Here is a 7,681-nt window from a genome sequence, read left to right as displayed (position 1 = left end):
CCCTTCTCAGGAGGGACAGACTGAGAGGAAGGTCCAGGCCTCTGTTTTCATGAATATGGAGTCTGCTCTTTCTCTCCCATTAATTGAACAAAATGTAAATCCTAAAGTGTGGGCTGATGGAAAAACTGTGGATTGAGCACAAAAATACTGTTCTTGTCCCTATCAAGCTCAAAGACCCTCACCTATTTCCACATCAAAAGCAGTATCCATTAAAGCCTGAGGTTAAGGAATGGGCGAAATCTTACTGTACTGACTGTCATGATGTAAGTGGGATCTTAAACTCTAAAGTTCAGAGCAATAACGCTCCACCTTTAAAGCTGCTGTAACTCAAGGGATGTCGAAAGCTCTAGGAATAGAGTATCATTACACTGTTCCTGGAGAACTAATCTTCAGAAAAAGTGGAAAAGGCTAATGATATTATTAAGAGACATCTACGTAAATTAACTCAAGAGACACAGGACGATTGGCTTAAAGTTCTACCCATAGCTTTAATGAGGGCTCAGACTGCCCCTAAAAAGGAAGGACTTGTCCCCCTTTGAATGTATCTATGGAAGACCCTTCTTATGCACAGACATTGTTATAGACCCTGAAGCCTTAGAATTAACTATGTGACGCAGCTTTCATCCTTTCAAACAGACATTATGGAAACTCTGGGACTCCTGACCCAGCCTGAGTCAAACAAGCCTCTGAACCAGGCACCGAGGTCTTGAAAAAGACATTGGGATCTGGAGATCAGTCTCTCGAGCCCCTCTGGGAAGGCCCTTACCAGGTTATTCTTTCTTCTCCCACAGCTGTCAAGGTGCCAGGAATTGATTCCTGGTGCACCACACTCAAGTTAAGAAGTGGCACCCTGACCAAAACTAAACCATGTCATTTTATGTCTTTATCCTCTATGCTTTTACCTTTTACTTTTCAGATGGGCCTGATAATCTACATGGGCCTGCTTCTGCTGACTCCAAACGTCCCGAGTCTGCCATTTGACCCTCAAGACAACGCCTTTCTGTCCTGGGCTCATTCTCATGCTGCATTCCACAATCGGTCTAATTGCTGGGTCTGCAGAGTGCTCCCCTCTTCATCAGTTGAAGTGTTCCCATGGTGGGTTTTTCCATTTCAAGGAAAAGACTTTCTTCAACTCTGTGAAAATATCTTCACCAACAACAATCACATGTGATGCTTCTCTTTAATCTGATGACATCTAGCAATCCTAAAATGGACTGGTGTAACACTCTGTACCTTAACTATGGATATAATGTGACTTTCAACTTTGATCATACAGTATCTTGATTTAATGTCTATTTTGCTGAACATTAAGAAAGTAAATGGGTCTAGATCTCATGGTTTCCTGCCTAATGTTTATCAAATATGGGATGAGGTCATATGGCTAACTCCTGAAAAGGGACGCCTACTACCTAATGCTCCCATAAGCTGGGAACAAATAGAGCCATCCCCAGAAGTTAGCTGACAACTTAATTAAAAGGATCGGAAACAATTGGGATTTTTGCCTCAAGAAATATGCAATGTCATCATTCCTGTGTTTTCCAATTCCAGTTCAGGCCCTCCTTTTGCCTGGCCAGGAACTCATTGGGACTGGATCCCTCAGTCACGCTGGTTTGCTCCCAACAGGACCTATTGGATATGTGGCTCTTATCTATGGGCATGGCTTCCCCCTGGCTGGATAGGGAGGTGCACCCTAGGTCTAGCTTTTACTCGTGGCTTCATATTTTCAGAGCTTCCAGAGAATCCTGCTGATCTGCTGCACCTTAAAACTCGTTGGGCAAGGTCTGTATTTCACTGGTATGATTATCTGGCTGCAATATCCATCCCCTCTCTGGGGACACAGATGTTATGCTACGAGTTGATGCTCTGACTAACTTAACTCAACAGGCTTTACAAGATTCTCACAAAGCTAGTTCAGCCCTTAATGCTAAACAAATACAAATTAGAAAGGCGGTTTTACAAAACAGATTGGCCTTAGATATTCTAACAGCCGCACAAGGAGGAACTTGTGCCATTATTCATACCCAAAGTTGCACACATATACCAGATGTGAGTACTAATGCTACTCACATACTAAACACACGAACAAGATGATTCAGGCTATGGATTCCTTGAAACTTCAGTCACCTCACTTTGGGAAAGGTTAACTAGCTCCCCATAGTCAAAACTATCTTAATTGTAATAATTCTAATTGTTCTGTTTTTACTGTTTGCTCCCTGCATCTGCAACTGTGTAACTGGATTTGTTTCTAACCGTCTGAAAGCTTTTAAGTTACAAATGGTTGTCCAGGCTCCTAGGAGTGCCACAGCCTCCTTCAACTATTACATGGGGCCCCTAGATCAGAGACCCTCAAGTATGAGGGCTAGGGAGAATATGTTGCCTCAACAATTTAGGAATGATGCGCCCCTCAACAGCAGGAAGTAGTTATGGAACGAAAAACAATGCCCCTTTCCCTTGGCAACATCATTCTCCTAAAAGAAAAGCGGGGAATGAGAGAGTCAATTTCTAGGTAGGTTGATAAAAGTCCGGGATCCCCAAAGAGGAGAGAGCATCTGGTGTTCTCAAAGAGGAGATAGGGGTCTGGAGTTCTCAAGGAGGACAAAAGGACAAACGTGTTTGTTTGTTTTATTCATAAAACATTTTTTTTTCTTTAAGCCTAGAGCTGATGATTGTACAACAAAACAACTCAGCTTAAACTCTGTACTAAGGATTACATAACAACAATGTATCCTGCTTGAGGATATGTTTCTCCTTCCTGAGGACCTAATGACTAATCCTGTTATCTTACAATGTACATTATGGGAGTGGGTCTGGTAAGATCTTTCTACTGTTAGTTCTAATCCTGTCATCTTAAAATGTAAATTATGGGAGTTGGTCTAGGAAGACCTTTACAACCTTGAGACATTCTTTTGATTTACTGTAATAACCAATTAAAAAAGTATATAGCTCCCTTGCTAAGACTAGTGAGGGGCATTCTCTGTCCCCTTCTGATGTCTATGTCAGAAGCTTTCTCTGTCCCTTTTCATACTTTGATAAAACTCTGCTACACAAAAGCTCTTGAGTGATCAACCCTGGTCCCTGGTCCCAAAGCTAAACCTTCTTTGGAGATCATGAATCTGCCACCGTTCACCATAAGCTATCATCTAAACCAGAAGAACAGCTTAGGTTAGGGGCAGGTAGACCCTTCTGAAAAACATCCATTGCCACTGATGATGAAGAGTAATTGTGTGAAGAATCTGATAGAAAAACACCAGTTTTTAAGGACTCTTCATTGCTCGGGATGGATTTTATGCTGCAGCTATCACCTGAGGGGTACCCTGTAGACCACACAATTACACAGTTCCTGGATGTAATGCCTGAGTATTCCATGCCATCATCTATGAATTCACCTGAGCCACTCACTGATACCATTAAAAGTATTGGCATACTTGCTTGATAAATACAGAAACTCCCAGACAAAAGGCTGTCTCCCATCATCAACTGGAATCATTCTGGCACTAGGGGGAGAACATGCACTGTCACTGCTGAAAACTGCTGCAATGGAATCCAGTGGAATCCCAGAAACCTTTACTGTGCCTTTTTGATGTATTAACACATCTGTGAAGATAACTAAAAACATTTGATAACTGAATGACATTGTCCTACCTCTCGGGACATTTTGAGTCAGCTTCAGGTAGAAGGGATGGGACATCTTTTCCTATAGATTCCAATTAGGGCTGTCTTCCTTACACGTTTTCCCCCTCAAGGCTAGTGACTCCTCATTAAGTCAGTCTTATCACATCTAATCAAAACAGCAGTACCAAGCAGATGATTCAAGCCACGATTAAGGAAAACAAAAAGCCAAAGAACAAGCCTCTTCCAACTCTTCTCAAGAAGTTCCTTTAACTCTAGCTCCTGAGGAGTCTGGCTGAACATATCTATATCTATACTATGTCTATATCTATATCTATATCATATCCACATCCATATCTATATCTGTCTATATCTTTTTCTAGATGGTCAGCAGTGAAAAAAGAATTCAGTTTGGCCAAGGGACTGTGAAAGGACTAAAACAGGCATGATGAAAGGTCTCCAATTTCTCCCTTTCTTTCTTCCTTTCCTCTTCCTTCCTTTGCTTTCCTTTCCTCTCGTTTTTTTCCGTCCTTTCCTTCCTTCCTTCCTTCCTTCCTTTCCTTTCTACCTCCCCCACTTTGCAAACTTTGGCTACAAGGCTTGCAAAAAACTTTTCTCAGAAATACTGCTCTCTTGTTTATTGAGGTTGCATCAATCAACCCAAGCAAACAGCACACAACCAGGAACAACCTCCAACTGTGACTTGCAGTTAAAGAAGAAAACTGCTGCCTAATCGAAAACAGCAAGAACATCTTTCCTGCTACCCTATAAAACTCTGACCTTGCTTAAATTGTCACTTACTCTTCATTTGCTCCTTGGTACATGTCAATGGAATACAGCCACAAACCTCTATTTGAATCACATATCATTTTGTTGTAACACATCTTAAACCTTTCATCTCCACTTGATTATTTTAATAAGAGAAATATATTCCTTGAAATATTTAGGAACAAAGGTATTCACTATAGTACTAATTATAGTAGAAATAATTAGGGAAGTAGTTAAATAATTATGCTAAAACATTTGATGGACTTTTGGGTATCCATACAATTAAGTTTTTCATTGTACTGAATGATAAAAGAGCATTTTAAATTCTTTTTATTCCCAAAGGTAGTGTAAATACAGTATGTATATGTATGTATGTAGATATGTACCTATGTAGATAGCTATATCTATATACCTACATACATGCATGCATTTCTGGAGAAAAGGAGTGAATGAAATACAGTAACATCTTTGCAGTGATTTTCTCTGGGCAGAGAGATTCTGGGTGGTGAATGCAGTCATCTCAATGCCTCCCCAAAGTTTCTAATCGCCACAGTACATACACTGAGGATGGAGAGACTCTCTCACAGGAGCTCACAGAATGTTAGGATTTCCCTTCCACAGAGTCAAAATTGCAGCATACAAACTGCCAGTAACGTTGGCCCAGGTATGATTTACTGGAGGCATGTAAATTTCTAACCTCAGTCTTTGGGGAAAGCTCTATATTTAGAGAAGAAAGACCACAACAGAAACACTGTAAAGAAGCTTAACAAAGCACAGAGAGAATTCCACCAAGAAAGCAGGCCAGACTCTTCCACAAACATGACCACAGGGCTACAAACACTACTTTTGACTAGTTTCTAGTCTCCCAACCAGGGGCGTGTGCTGAGACGTTAAGGAGAGTAAACCATATAAACTAGCTGGAGCAATTTAAGCTATATGTAGGTATTATGCTTCTGGTCAATATAGAATGACAGCACGAGTAGGCATCCCTGTAATATTAATGATAGCAAACAACCTAAGTGTTCAACCTATCGCACAGAGTCGGACACGACTGAAGCAACTTAGCAGCAGCAGCAGTATGATTAAGAGTGGGCAAGGAAGAAGCTGCTCTAGGGATAATCGTGCCAGCATGACAACATGTCCCTCGATCTGAGAGGATAGCAACCAATAAAACATTTACAGGGAGGGCAGGAAATGGGTAGATATGAGAAGGATAAAGGCACTAAATCTTCAGCTTTCATACAGGATAGCCAGTATATACTGTTCTATTTCTGACAGTAACTGAAAATTAGAGACATAAACAAATTTTGTATACATTAGCAACATGCAGAGGGTGGGTTATGTGAAAACTCAGATTGTTATGATTTAGAGTTTCTGAGTGAGTGAGTCTGAGATGGGTACTGTAAATTCCCAGGTTATGCTGATGCTGCTGGTGCAGGTGCCTTGCACTGAAAACCACTGACCTAAAGACACCAAGAGTAGAGTTAAAGATAGGACGAATATGTGTGTGTCCGTGTGTGTGTGTGTGAGTGTGTGTTCATTTGTATTATTTTTCAGGTTCCACATATAAGTGATATCATGCAGGACTTGACTTTCTCTGACTTATTTCACTAAGTATAATGTTCCCTAGGTCCACCCACGTAGATGCAAATGGCAGAATTTCACCACTGCTGTGAGCATTAGGATGCATGTATCTTTTTGAATTAATGTTTCTGTATATACCTGAATTAATATAATATTGTAAATCAACTACATTTAAAAAAGAGATAGGCTAAGAACCTTACAAATGAGCAGAAAGGGTAAAAAGGAAATTGGCAAAAGCACCAACCATATAAAAAATTGAAGAAAACAAAGAAAACATAAGCATATAAAGTATAAAGCAATATGATGTAATAATATGTGTCATGTCATAACTATAGTAGCAAATAGAGAAAAGACAAAGAGGTTAAGAATTTGTCTGTTCATTTTCCCTTGTGAGATTCTGTCTTTTTACTCAGAGAAAAGGATCTAGAATAAATAATTGGCCATAACTTTATCACAATCCAAAAAAAAAAAAAAAAAGGCAAAACAGAAAACCCCTGCTCCAGACGGGGTTCTGAGTCACTAGCCAGGATGAACTCTCGATGGGAGTGAGAGTAACTAGAGATGTTAAGAAGCCTAAATATGGAGCTCACAGCCAACCACATCCAGAAGTCAAGATATAAGAAGACAAGCAAAATCTGAGAAGGTAGGAGGAACACCAGGAAAAAAATGGTTCTCTAGAAGCCAGGTGAAGAAAAAGTTTCAAGGAGGAAGGAGTGATCAATTGCCTCAAATGCAGCTGAGAGGGTCAAGTAAGATGAAGACCAGGGAAACAGCAATTGGATTTAGCAACAGGGAGGTCGTTTGTGACCCTGATACAAAGCAGTTTCAGCGGAGAATTAAGAGAGAAAGCCTGAGTGGAGTATGTTTATGTGAGAATGGGAGGAAAGGATTGGAGACAGTGAAAATAGATATGCATTTGAAGGAAGAGAATGGCAGCTGGGCGCGAAGCAGGAAAGATAGCCAGAAGAGAATGTATGGCACTGGGACGAAGAGTTACAGCATGTCTGTTTACTGACAAAATGAAAGAGAAAGAGAGGAGTGGGTGGGAGAATTTCTAAAGCAACTTCCTTGGGAAACTGTCAAGTATGAGTGGGACCCCAGTGCATGAGTGGAATGAAATGGCTTAGAGAGAAGCCCTGGGAGTTCATTTGAAACACTGGACGAAGTGCCAAGTATCATGAGCACAGGTGGCATGCAATGACAGTGGGAGTTTGTAGATGTTCTTCTCTTATTGTCTGTTTTTGGTGAAGTTGAAAACAAAGTCAGTGGCAGGATGAGGATAGGAGAGAGAGACAATGTAGGAAAGGTCATCCAAGAGAGCAAGAGAATGAATGAGCTAGGGCATTGGTTCTTAACTCCCCAGTAGAATTACCAAGATAGGGGTCTAGTTTCATTCTTTTCATGTGAATATCCAATTGTCCCAGCACCGTTTATTGAAGAATGACTACTCCATTAAATATTCAATGAATATTCTTGGCTCCCTTCTCAAATAGGAGTTGACCACTGAACTTGTGGTGATAATGATTTCACTATATCTATAAATCAAGTCATTATGCTGGACACTATACATTCATTATGTTGTAAATATATCTCAATGAAACAGAACAAAGATAAAATTTTTTAAACCAAATACCAAAAAAACAAACAAAAGAATCACCTGGAGAGCTGTTAATGGTTTGTACTACCAATTAAATGCAGACTTTCTAGACACAGAGTCAGA

Source organism: Bos indicus x Bos taurus, chromosome X (assembly GCF_003369695.1).
Source record: "Bos indicus x Bos taurus breed Angus x Brahman F1 hybrid chromosome X, Bos_hybrid_MaternalHap_v2.0, whole genome shotgun sequence".
In the NCBI taxonomy this organism is placed as follows: domain Eukaryota; kingdom Metazoa; phylum Chordata; class Mammalia; order Artiodactyla; family Bovidae; genus Bos; species Bos indicus x Bos taurus.
This window is presented reverse-complemented; position numbering follows the sequence as displayed.